Source organism: Olea europaea, chromosome 4 (genome assembly GCF_002742605.1).
Source record: "Olea europaea var. sylvestris chromosome 4, O_europaea_v1, whole genome shotgun sequence".
Taxonomy (NCBI): Eukaryota; Viridiplantae; Streptophyta; class Magnoliopsida; order Lamiales; family Oleaceae; genus Olea; species Olea europaea.
In genome coordinates, this window is record NC_036240.1 from 3,365,164 (window position 1) to 3,376,146 (window position 10,983).

General features: G+C 36.4%; 1 long non-coding RNA gene across 1 annotated transcript; it reads left to right on the plus strand.

The window, feature by feature from the left end:
* Positions 1 to 535: 535 nt before the first annotated feature.
* LOC111394045 lies at positions 536 to 1,082 on the plus strand. Its single transcript, XR_002702541.1, has 2 exons — positions 536 to 636; positions 831 to 1,082. It is a non-coding gene; the product is annotated as an uncharacterized LOC111394045 (long non-coding RNA).
* Positions 1,083 to 10,983: the final 9,901 nt, after the last annotated feature.

Below are 10,983 nucleotides of genomic sequence, written 5' to 3' on the forward strand. Positions count from 1 at the left end.
TATCCCCCAATCACATTTTCTCACATTCAATCAAGAACCAATTTGTTTATTTCAAATTTCAAGTCTTTTCTGCTTTCCTTAATTCAACAAACCAAACCCCCCCCCCCCCATTTAATCTATTTCATATATTATTATTAATTTTATTTTTAGTGCAATTGACATAATTGAATCAATCTTCTGCGGGATACTTGCTATAATACTATTTAAAACGACACATTTAAGTTAAGTAAGAAAAATTAATTGAAACGTGATTTGCAACGTATCAATTTCATTTGGACTTAAATGGGAATCAATTGAACGGAATATTACCGCACACATTGGACAATAGTAGGATGCTTGAAGAACTAGATACCGAAAACAATGACATAAGTTGTCCATTCTCACTTTGGATGGAAACTCTTTTGGTGCCTCGAGTTCAGTGTTGAAGTCCAACAGATTCCATGGTACAAAACGACGTTGTATCGGTCATTTTGTGAAGAAAACGACGTCGTTTTTATGGCGTATTAATATCCCAAAAGTTCACCATAAGGTCATTTTTCTCTCTCTCAAACCCTGGTGTCGTTGCTCATCTCGCTTCTCTTCTTTGGTGATTTCCCTTCTTATCTTGGATCTTTCTTAAATCATCAAAGATTGTAGGTACATTTGCTGATTCTATATGCTGTATTCTTTGAGTTTTTGCTTTTACCTTCTTCGAGGTTTTGCTTTGTCTGTTTTCTTTATCATTAGAATAAATTGTGTCTTTTGTAGACTAATAATGAGTCATATGCTCTCGATTTTTATTTATTTCTCTGTATAAAAATCTAATATTGATTTTTTTGCCTTACGTTCAGGAATTGATTTCTTTTGAGAGAATGAATTGCGGTTTCAAAGGGTGTTTGTATACTTTTGAACTATAAGCCACGGCTGTCATTTCTCTGTCGAGTTTTTTACTTCTTTTTTCTTCCAATTTTTGTTTAGTTTGTTTTTATTTTACTTTTTAATGAATTCTTTCAAATAAATTGTGTCTTTTGTAGATTGATGAGTTGTATATTCTTGATTTTTGATCCGTTCCATTATATTAAGATCTGCTTTTTTTTTTCTCATGTTCAGGAACTAACATCTAGATTTTATTTTTTGTCCTTGATATTTGTTTTTTTAAATTCTTCCGTGTAGCTTATATTTAATCGTTCATGCAGTGTTGTTTGAAATAAATTTATTTCTAGAAAAATCGTATTTAGCAAAAATTGACACCTGAGGTATGTTAACTTGTTTTACTTAGGGAGATTTAAAAAATGAAACATGAGATTGCTGTTGTGCTTTTGAAAAAATCAATGTACTATCCAAGCTTCAAATTGATCGTTTAGGAATCAACTTATGTAATAGAGTCGATCCACTAAAGTCTTGAGCAGCGGTGTAGGATTAGATCCCAAAGATAGGAAGTCTTTTCTTTCTTAAGAAGGAAAGTCTTTTTCAAAGATTCTATAGAAATTTATATATGAAACCGAGATAGTTACCTTTCAAAAAATTCTAACGATAGGAGGAATTTATTCTTCAAGGTATGGTCAAATTTATTTGGTGAGTATATGTTCCACTATTAAACTTGTTTAAGTCCTCCTCCCTACCCTTGGTAATAATGTTCTTTGGTAGATTAGAATTGGAATAGTGTTTTGTATGTTTGGATATCCTTATAAACTTATAAGAGCGAATCCAATGCAACCCTATTCACATTGTCCAATAAAATACCATCTTGGAAGCTGTATAAAATGGTGTTGTTTTACGTGTTTTGTGTGTTCTTCATGCAAGTTTAAGGAGAATTAATTGAAAAAATTGCAGCGGTTAAAAGGACATAGATTGTAGGCCGATAGATAAAAAAACCTATTGGTTGATGGGGAGACTATTCTTTAGACAGATTGACTTATTAGTAGTACGTTGAATAAACATGAATTTAGATTTCTAATTAAACAGAATGCATATAATTTTTTTTATATTATTTAAAAGAGTTTAGATAAACGGAACAGGTTGATTGGTTTCAGTTTATATTCAAAAAGTAACTGGAAAAAAAAAATTCTTTGTTCATTGTTTGTTTGAAGTGATTTTCTTCAAATGATTTTATTTTTTACCTAATTTTTTGGTTGTGGGTTGAGAAACCTGAATATCAGAATATGGACGTTTTCTATGACTAGAAATTCCAGCTGACATCTTCATCTCTATGACACTACCTTGTCTATGAAATTTTATTTTGGGTGATTCTTGGTGTAAAGCTTCTGTTTGTTTCCATTCTTTATGAGTTGAGAACTATGAATGTGGACTTTGTAAATTTTTATAATTGATCTACTAACATTTTTATTATTGGATAAAAAAAAATAAAAAATCTCCCACTTCTCTTTTTCTTTTTTCAATATCTTGATCTGGTGGTTTTTTTTTTTTTTTTTTTTAATATTTGTTCAATATTTTTGGCCCCAATAAAAATGAAGATCTTTTAGTTCTTCATTTGGATCCTTAGAACTTTTTCTTTCTATTCTATTTTTTTGCTGGATGTATTGTTTTTGTTGATATGAGAATATGCTAAAGTCGGTACATGAAGGATTGAGAAATGATTTAACGTTTTTTAAGTCTTTCACATGGATGTTATGTTATATAAGCATGGAAGGTAGGTTACAGGATTGTACTATTTTTTCCTATAGTTTATCAGTGCACTCACTTTCTTTTCTTCTAATTGACAAGTACTCTACATTTTTGTTTACTTTTCTTTGGTAATTATCTAATTTTTTTTCACTATTCTCAGATTTTTACATGCTAAAATTAGATTTTATTTTCCAAAAACAAATTACTTTATAAATTATCTATATTAATTTTCACTTTATTCATTCATAAATAAATTATTTCTTTTTTATTTAGTTTACTATTTTTTCCTTATCTATTTTTGTTCTTACCATTGTTTGTAAGTTATTGAGATTTTTTTAAAAATACTTACAAAGGATTTTTGTTTCCTTCTGTTATATTTTTTTCATATAAGAATTTTAGTATACTTCCTTTGATTTCTTGAAGATATTGCGCATTGTATATATTTAATATGACATGGATTTTAAAATTACGCAGATACTAATGTAGGAAGCATTCTTATATATATATTTTTTAATATGATTTCTTTAAGATAACAATTTCATTTTGTTTAATTCAATAATTTAATTTGAAGTTGTAGTCTTTTTCAATTCAATTTACAGGTATGTCTTTATACTTGCTTACGTAAAGGTTGCGATTTGTTCTATATCTTTTATTTCACTTTTCAAAATTTTCTTTCAATTTTCTATATTGGATACTTGAGAATATAGATCAATAATTGAACAAAACAATTGTTAAAATGTTTGAACTCGTGTTTGAATGACGATGAATTCGTTTCACGTAAAATCAATTCTGTTGAAGTCAATTCTTATCAATCTTAGTAGCTATCGTCCGTCATAAAGTGTTGCTTGGAGGACAATCTTTTCTTTTCAAATCTTCAGTTCATAGTTCAATAATCTTTATTAAATCACACCTTCATTGGGACATAACGTTCGTTTGGTGAGCGTTACAGTGATTCATTCTTTGACATTTATTAAAAATTATTAAAACTATATTTAAACTAGAATATATTTCAATGTAAGATTTATAGTCTTCTTATATAGTCGCATACTAGATCTTTTGTACGTCGCTCAGGACTTGGACTTAGTGATACAATACGATTAATTGGCTATTATGGAATCATTGCTAGCACACAACTAGAAAGAGTTGATGATAACATATGTCTTGCTACTGGATGGGAACATTTTTTTGACCATCATAATTTACAAGATGATTATATTATTGTGTTTGAATACACCAAAAATTCTACATTTAACGTTTCAATATTCGACCATTCAGTTGTAGAAGTAACAGATGACCACGATGTTTCTAAACTGGAAATTTCAAGTATGGGTAATCCGTAATCTTGTCTTTCAAGTAACATTGGCAGCTAATCATGATGGACATCGAAAAATTGTGTGCCCATCTTTAACTTCATTTCTTTCTAACTTGTATCTTTCTTTACTTACATATATGAAACATAATTTTACGTTCACATATTGTTTTAAGATTGCGAGAAACAAACAACAAGTGCGTGTGGGTAGATGGAGTTTCTGGTCTTCACCTTGATTTCTTCATCTTAGCAATGAGAGAGCTATCTTTGAACTCAACAGTACTTCCTTAAGCCATCACTATATATTACTCTGCAAATGACATGGTGATATAAGCTAGGATTATTTACTGTGCACACTTTGACAAAAATGTAGCTTTGTGATTTTAAAACTATTTCTGGTTTTTATTGTTTTAATTTGCATATTGATTTCGCTGTAATTTTCTGTTCTTACTGCAATCTTTTTGAGGAAGACCATATACTTTTAATTCTTGAGATTGCCTTGTGATTTTTGGATGAGACTTAATGCACTTAAGAAGTAAACAAAGGCAGATCATGAACCAAGTGTTAGATATCAAGGAGCAGTTCCTTAGGTACATGTATGTCCTTTTGTGTTATTTTTTTTCAATTTCTTGAACATGATTCATTACATATTGTTATTCTACTCTGCTGGATATTTGTTCTTTTATTACAATGTGTGACCTATTTTTTGGAATTAATACTCTTCTTGTTATTATTATATTTTATTGGTAGCTTGGGTGATCCAATATGTTAATGGTCTTATATAGTATTTATAAAATGATCAACACATATTTAAATAGTACGCTACGCGTATCGCGCATGCCAAGAGCTAGTCTCTATATAGTAGGCGATCCTTTGCAACGAGGTAGGTGACCATTTGAGAAAAAAGAGTAAGGTGGCCTTGCACATGTGTGAGGTAGGTGAAAATCTCCTATTATAAATAGAGATAAAGTTGAAGAAAAAAAAACACACACACACACACAAGCAAAGAGAGGTAGAGAGGAAGAGAAAGGTAGAGGGAAAAAAAAGGGAGGTGGAGAAAGAGAGAGAGAGAGAGAGAAAAAATTTCTCTCGAAGTGTTTATTTTCTACTTAGTTTCTCCAATTACAAGAGAGGGATTAATTATTGTTATCTTCTTTTATTTTGAGAGAAGTTATTGTAATTTTCCCACTATAATGAAATCCTCCTATACTTGCCCGTGGACGTAGAATAAATTGGGTGAACCACGTAAATCTTTTGTGTCCATTTTTTAGCTGCATTTTCTCAATTCCACTTCCGTTGCAAGCCAAACTTGTCCCACGTTTTCTAAATGGATTCCTCAGCGGCTGGATGTACATACAGAATACCCAAATGATGTCTTATAACAAATGTATGGATGGAGCAAAAAAGGTTACTTCATTTTCAACCAAAATTTCTCAGTATGTCATATACTTAACTTAAAAGATCGCATGTCAAAGGAATTCAATTATTGGCAGTTGAAAGTCACAAATTAAGTTGCTTTATGAGATAAAAGTTGAGAATACAGGCCAATGCCCATAAGAATTCATCCCGAGAACTGAGTTCTATAGCTCCTTATCAATTCAGTTTTACAAAGATTTAGATAACCTTATAACCATGCACTTTTGCATACTTGGATGGTGGCAAATCAGTCCTGTGTGCTTTTTGTTTCTTCCCCACAACCTGTGAATTTAAGTACCTAAGTCATCTCCCATTTCACTTTAGGTGCCAATGCTCCTGAATCATCTTTATCGAGAGAATTTCCCATCTTTAAGGGGGTTCTTTCTCGGTTGCATCACTAATGCTTCAGTGATCTCAATGCCCCAATACCAACTTCTAATTTCGATGTTGCAACTATCGAGAGTTTCATGCATTAGCTGTGGCCCTAATCCACATAGACCAAGGGCGAACACTCATCTTTTGCAGCATGGACTATCAAGGTATCTAATTTTGTGCTTTCACACCACATATACAGATATCAAAACGCATGCAGTCCATTTGGTCGTTTCGAATATTTTGGGTTATTTCAAGGACAAAAAATACAAATATGGGCCTTTAAGTCCAAAGATGACCAAGTATTTCTAAGCTAAAATGGTCTCTTGATCATCAGATTTTGTTTGGAATTTTTTGATCTCATGGTGGAAGACTAAGAACATTTTGATCTCGTAGTAGAAGACTCAAAATTTGATACTTCAGTTTCCATGGCCTCTGCACTCGACTGATCAAAGTTAAGATTATAGTCAGAGCCGGACCTGAGGAGAGGCCCAAGAGGCCTCTGCTTCAGGCCCAGCATATTAGGGGGCCCAATAAAAACTTGGAGCCCCTTTTTTTTTTTTTTTAAGAAACCCAACTTCAACAACTTGAATTTCAACATTGCAGACTTACAGTATTACGTCTTCTACTGTACTGCAGTCACCAGTTGCTTCTCCAGTCCTCCTTACGTGATTATGTGTCAAGGATTGCAGTTTTACTTAGCCCCTTGACACTATCGCAGCCGTAGTTTGCCCAATTTCGACTGCACATTGTAAATATTACTTCAAATTTGAGTTGTAATTTTCTTTTCATTGTAACAGTTATTTCAGTTGTAAAATAGCTCTGATATTAGTAAACGTTTAGTATGATTCCTCATCTTTTAAACGTCTACTCCTGTCACTTAGGTTTTTGTTCAAAATGCTATTATAGGGGGTATTAGTCACTCAAAAATCTTTCAAGTTCACTGGTGTCCGCCCCCTGCACCAGCATTTGTAATTTTCTTCTTTCATCAATTGTAATGTTCAGTTTTCATCAATCAATGTTCAATTTACTTTCAATGTATTCAAATTCGCTATTATAAGCTTTCTACAAAATTGCAATCAAATTTTCTTTCGTCCCGACGCGACCAAGAAAAGGCGGAAGGTAGTCTAGCGGAGCAGACTACTGTCGTACGGTGTCCCTTTCTGTGCCAAGAAGAAAGGCACCCTGTGAAAGTTGGTATCAGAGCTGCGGCTCACGACCCTCAATAAGAAAGCTATGGATCCAATTACATCTCACACCACTGAAGTGGTAGAGCCTCAAAAGAAAGGTACTACAAAATAGCGCGTGGATGCGCTTGATGAGACAACTACTATGTTGTGCTATGCTATGGAAGGTCTTGAGGAAAAAGTCGAGATGGCCGAATTTGAGATTCGTGGATTACACATCCAATTGGATGAAAGTCAAAGAGCTTGCGCAGCAATGGTTGAAGCTGCTGCAATCATTCCTAATCTGCATGATGAAATGGAAGCGTTGAGAGCTCAATTGCGGGTACTCCAACGTGCGGTGGACAATGGGTAAGCTCCCGTACTCGAGTATGCTCCTAGGCTCAGAATTCCTGAACCGAGTACCTACGGAGGGGCACGTGATGCAAAAGAAGTTGAAAACTTCTTGTTTGATATGGAACAGTACTTTCTAGCAGCTTCGATCGAAGACGAAGCTAGAAAGGTAATCACAGCTACCATGTATCTGGGTGGAAATGCAAAACTATGGTGGCGAACCAAATATGCTGACATTCAGGCCCACAGGATTCGAATTGATTCTTGGAATCTCCTCAAGGAAGCAATCAGATCGCAGTTTTTCTCGAAAAATGTTGAGTATCAGGCTCGACGGGCACTTCGAGACCTGAAACACACGAGCTCTATCAGGGAGTATGTGAAATCCTTCTCAGGGTATATGCTGAATATTCGAGATATGTCGAAAAATGATAAGCTCTTCACCTTTATGGAAGAGTTGAAACCGTGGACACGCACGGAACTTCAAAGACAGAAGATTACTGATTTGAGCACGACCATGGGAGCCGCTGAATGCTTGAGCGACTACCAAATAGAATCTAGAAAAGATCGACCTTCGAGGAGTAATCAAGCAATTGGAGGTGGTAACAGATCTTACAGACCCAGATCGAACCCGAATGGGGGAGAGCGTTACTCTCAGAATAGAGAAGGAGCCTATCAAAGCAACCATGGCTTTCAGGGAAACTATCCTAATAGTCGTCAAGGAAATTTTAACGGCAACAACAGTAACAACTGGAACAAAGGAAAAGCAACAGAGGGCCGAACTGATGCCCCTCCCAAATTGAAGTGCTTTTTATGTGATGGACCTCATCGGGTGTCGGAGTGTCCTCAAAAGCGGATGGTGAATGCATATTGTCAGTTAGCAAGTGGCGGGTCAAGTTCAAAGCAATAGGCCCCGCAGGCTAATTGTCATAATGAGACTGACTCTGAAGAGGATGAGGACGTAGTTGGGGCATTTTCACATCGGTGCAACACACTGTCGCATCGGATTGCTGAAAAGGATGATGTCCCATTGAAAGAGGCAAAGATGGAAGAAGCGAAGGCTCGAATTTGTAGGACCAAAGGCTTAATGTACATTGATGTAAAAATCAATGGGAAGCCAATCAGGGCTATGGTGGATACAGGTGCTACCCACAACTACCTTGCATGTACTGAAGTAGAGCGGCTCGGACTTGTTCTAGAAAAGGGTAGTGGAAAAGTCAAAGCCATCAACTCCGCTGCTCAACCAATAGCTGGAGTGGTGAAATCGGTGCTGATCAAAGTAGGTCCTTTCGAGGGAAGGACAAATTTATCTGCAGTTCAGATGGATGATTTCAAGCTTATTCTAGGATTGGAATTTCTTCGGGATACTAAGAAAACAGTGTTGCCATATTTCGATTCGTTAATGATGATGGGTAAGAAGCCGTGTGTCATCCCTACACAGGTTGGGAGGATGGGCGAGAAGAGTATCTCAGCCATGCAATTTAGTAAGGGTTTCAAGAGAAATGAACCCTCTTTTTTGTACACTCTTCGATTAGAGGAGATCAAAGAAGCAAATGGTCCTATTCCAAAACCCGTTAAAAGGCTTATTCGGGAATTTGAGAATATCATGCCGAAAGAATTACCAAAGAAATTACCATCAAGAAGGACGATTGATCATGAGATTGAACTCATTTCAGGCGCCAAACCTCCCACCAGGGCACCATACCGTATGTTTCAGCCCGAGCTTGAAGAGCTTCGGAAGCAATTGGGGGAAATGCTGGAGAGTGGAATCATTGTACCTGCGAAGTTGCTATACGGAGCTCCTGTATTGTTTCAGAAAAAGGCCGATGGTTCTCTTAGAATGTGATGTGACTATCGAGCCTTGAACAAGATCACTGTAAAGAATAGCTATCCTATCCCACTGGTTGCGGATTGCTTCGATCAACTGAGTCGGGCGAAGTATTACACAAAAATTGATCTTAGGTTCAGATACTGGCAAGTTCGGATCAAAGAGGGAGACGAAGCAAAAACTACGGTGGTAACCAGATATGGAGCCTTTGAATTTAAAGTGATGCCTTTTAGTTTGACAAACGCTCCAGCAACATTTTGTACTATGATGAATCAGGTACTTCACGGGTTCTTAGATGATTTTGTCGTGGTGTATTTGGATGACATAGCAATCTACATCGAGACATTGGAGGAACATGTCCAGCATGTGAGGCAAGTTTTTAATGGACTACGAGAGAATGAACTTTACGCTAAGCCGTCTAAATGCTCATTTGCTCAGACATCTATCAGTTTCTTGGGTCACATCATTGAACAAGGTAAAATCCACATAGATTCGAAGAAGGTTACAGCCATCAAAGATTGGCAACCACCAAAAATCGTACATGATGTACGTTCATTTCTTGGGTTATGCAATTACTATCGAAGATTTGTGAAAGGCTACTTAGAAATTGCACTGTCACTTAGTGAATTGACAAAGAAGGATAAGGATTGGGATTGGTCATCCCAATGCCAAGTTGCTTTTGAAAGGTTGAAGAAGTCCATGTGGACGAACCCGATTTTAGCCTTACCGGTTTTGCCCTTGGTGGAGTCCTCATGCGAGAAGGACATCTGGTAGCATATGAGAGCCGGAAGTTAAACCAGACAGAACGTCGTTACTCGGCACATGAAAAGTAATTGTTAGCAGTTGTCCATTGTCTCAGAGGATGGCGTCACTATCTGCTTGGGTCTCCATTTATTGTGAAGACAGATAACATTGCAGTTAGTCACTTCATGTCCCAACCAAAACTATCGAGCAAACAGGCTCATTGGCAGAAATTCCTTTCAGAGTTCAATTTTATGCTAGAGTATCGTCCCGGCTCTAGTAATTATGTTGTTGATGCTCTTAGTCGACGGACCGATTTAGCTGTCATCTACTCTGTAGCTGCTCTTTCAGGAAGCACAGTCTCCACGAACACTAGAGACCAAATTCGAGCACTTATGGAGAAGGACCCGGCTACCCAATATTTGGTCGACCTCATCAAGTAGGGTAAAACTCGACAGTTCTGGCTCGATGGAGAACTAGTGAAGACAAAGGAAGATCGCTTATATGTTCCTAAGGATGGAGATCTGAGGAAATCACTAATTACAGAATGCCATGACACAATTTGGGCAGGGCATCCCGGAGAGGAACGTACTTATGCACTACTGCAACGTGCATACTACTGGCTTCAAATGCGGGATGACATTGCAACATATGTAAAAACCTGTCTTATTTGTCAACAAGATAAGGCAGATCATCAGAAAAAAATGGGCTTGCTGGAGCCCTTTTTCGTCCCATCCCGGCCATTCGAAAGTGTATCGATGGACTACATTATTGGGTTGCCAAAAGTTGAGGATTTTGGCACTATCATTGTCGTGGTGGACCGTCTATCAAAATATACAACTTTCATTGCAGCGCCTAAGTATGTATCTGCAGAAGAGACAGCTCAACTCTTCTTCAAACATATTGTCAAATACTTGGGACTGCCTAAGGACATCGTCAGTGATCGAGATCCTCGTTTCACTGGCATATTTTGGACTGAGTTGTTCAAACTTCTTTGTTCAACTTTGAGCATGAGTTCTAGTTTTCACCCACAATCTGAGGAACAGACGGAGCGCTTCAATTCTATGCTAGAAGAATATTTTCGGCACTTTATCTCTACTTCGCAGAAAAACTGGGTAAAACTTTTGGATGCGGCCCAAATTTGCTTCCATGCCCAAAAGAGCTCTTCTACCAATAAAAGTTCTTTTGAGATTGTTACT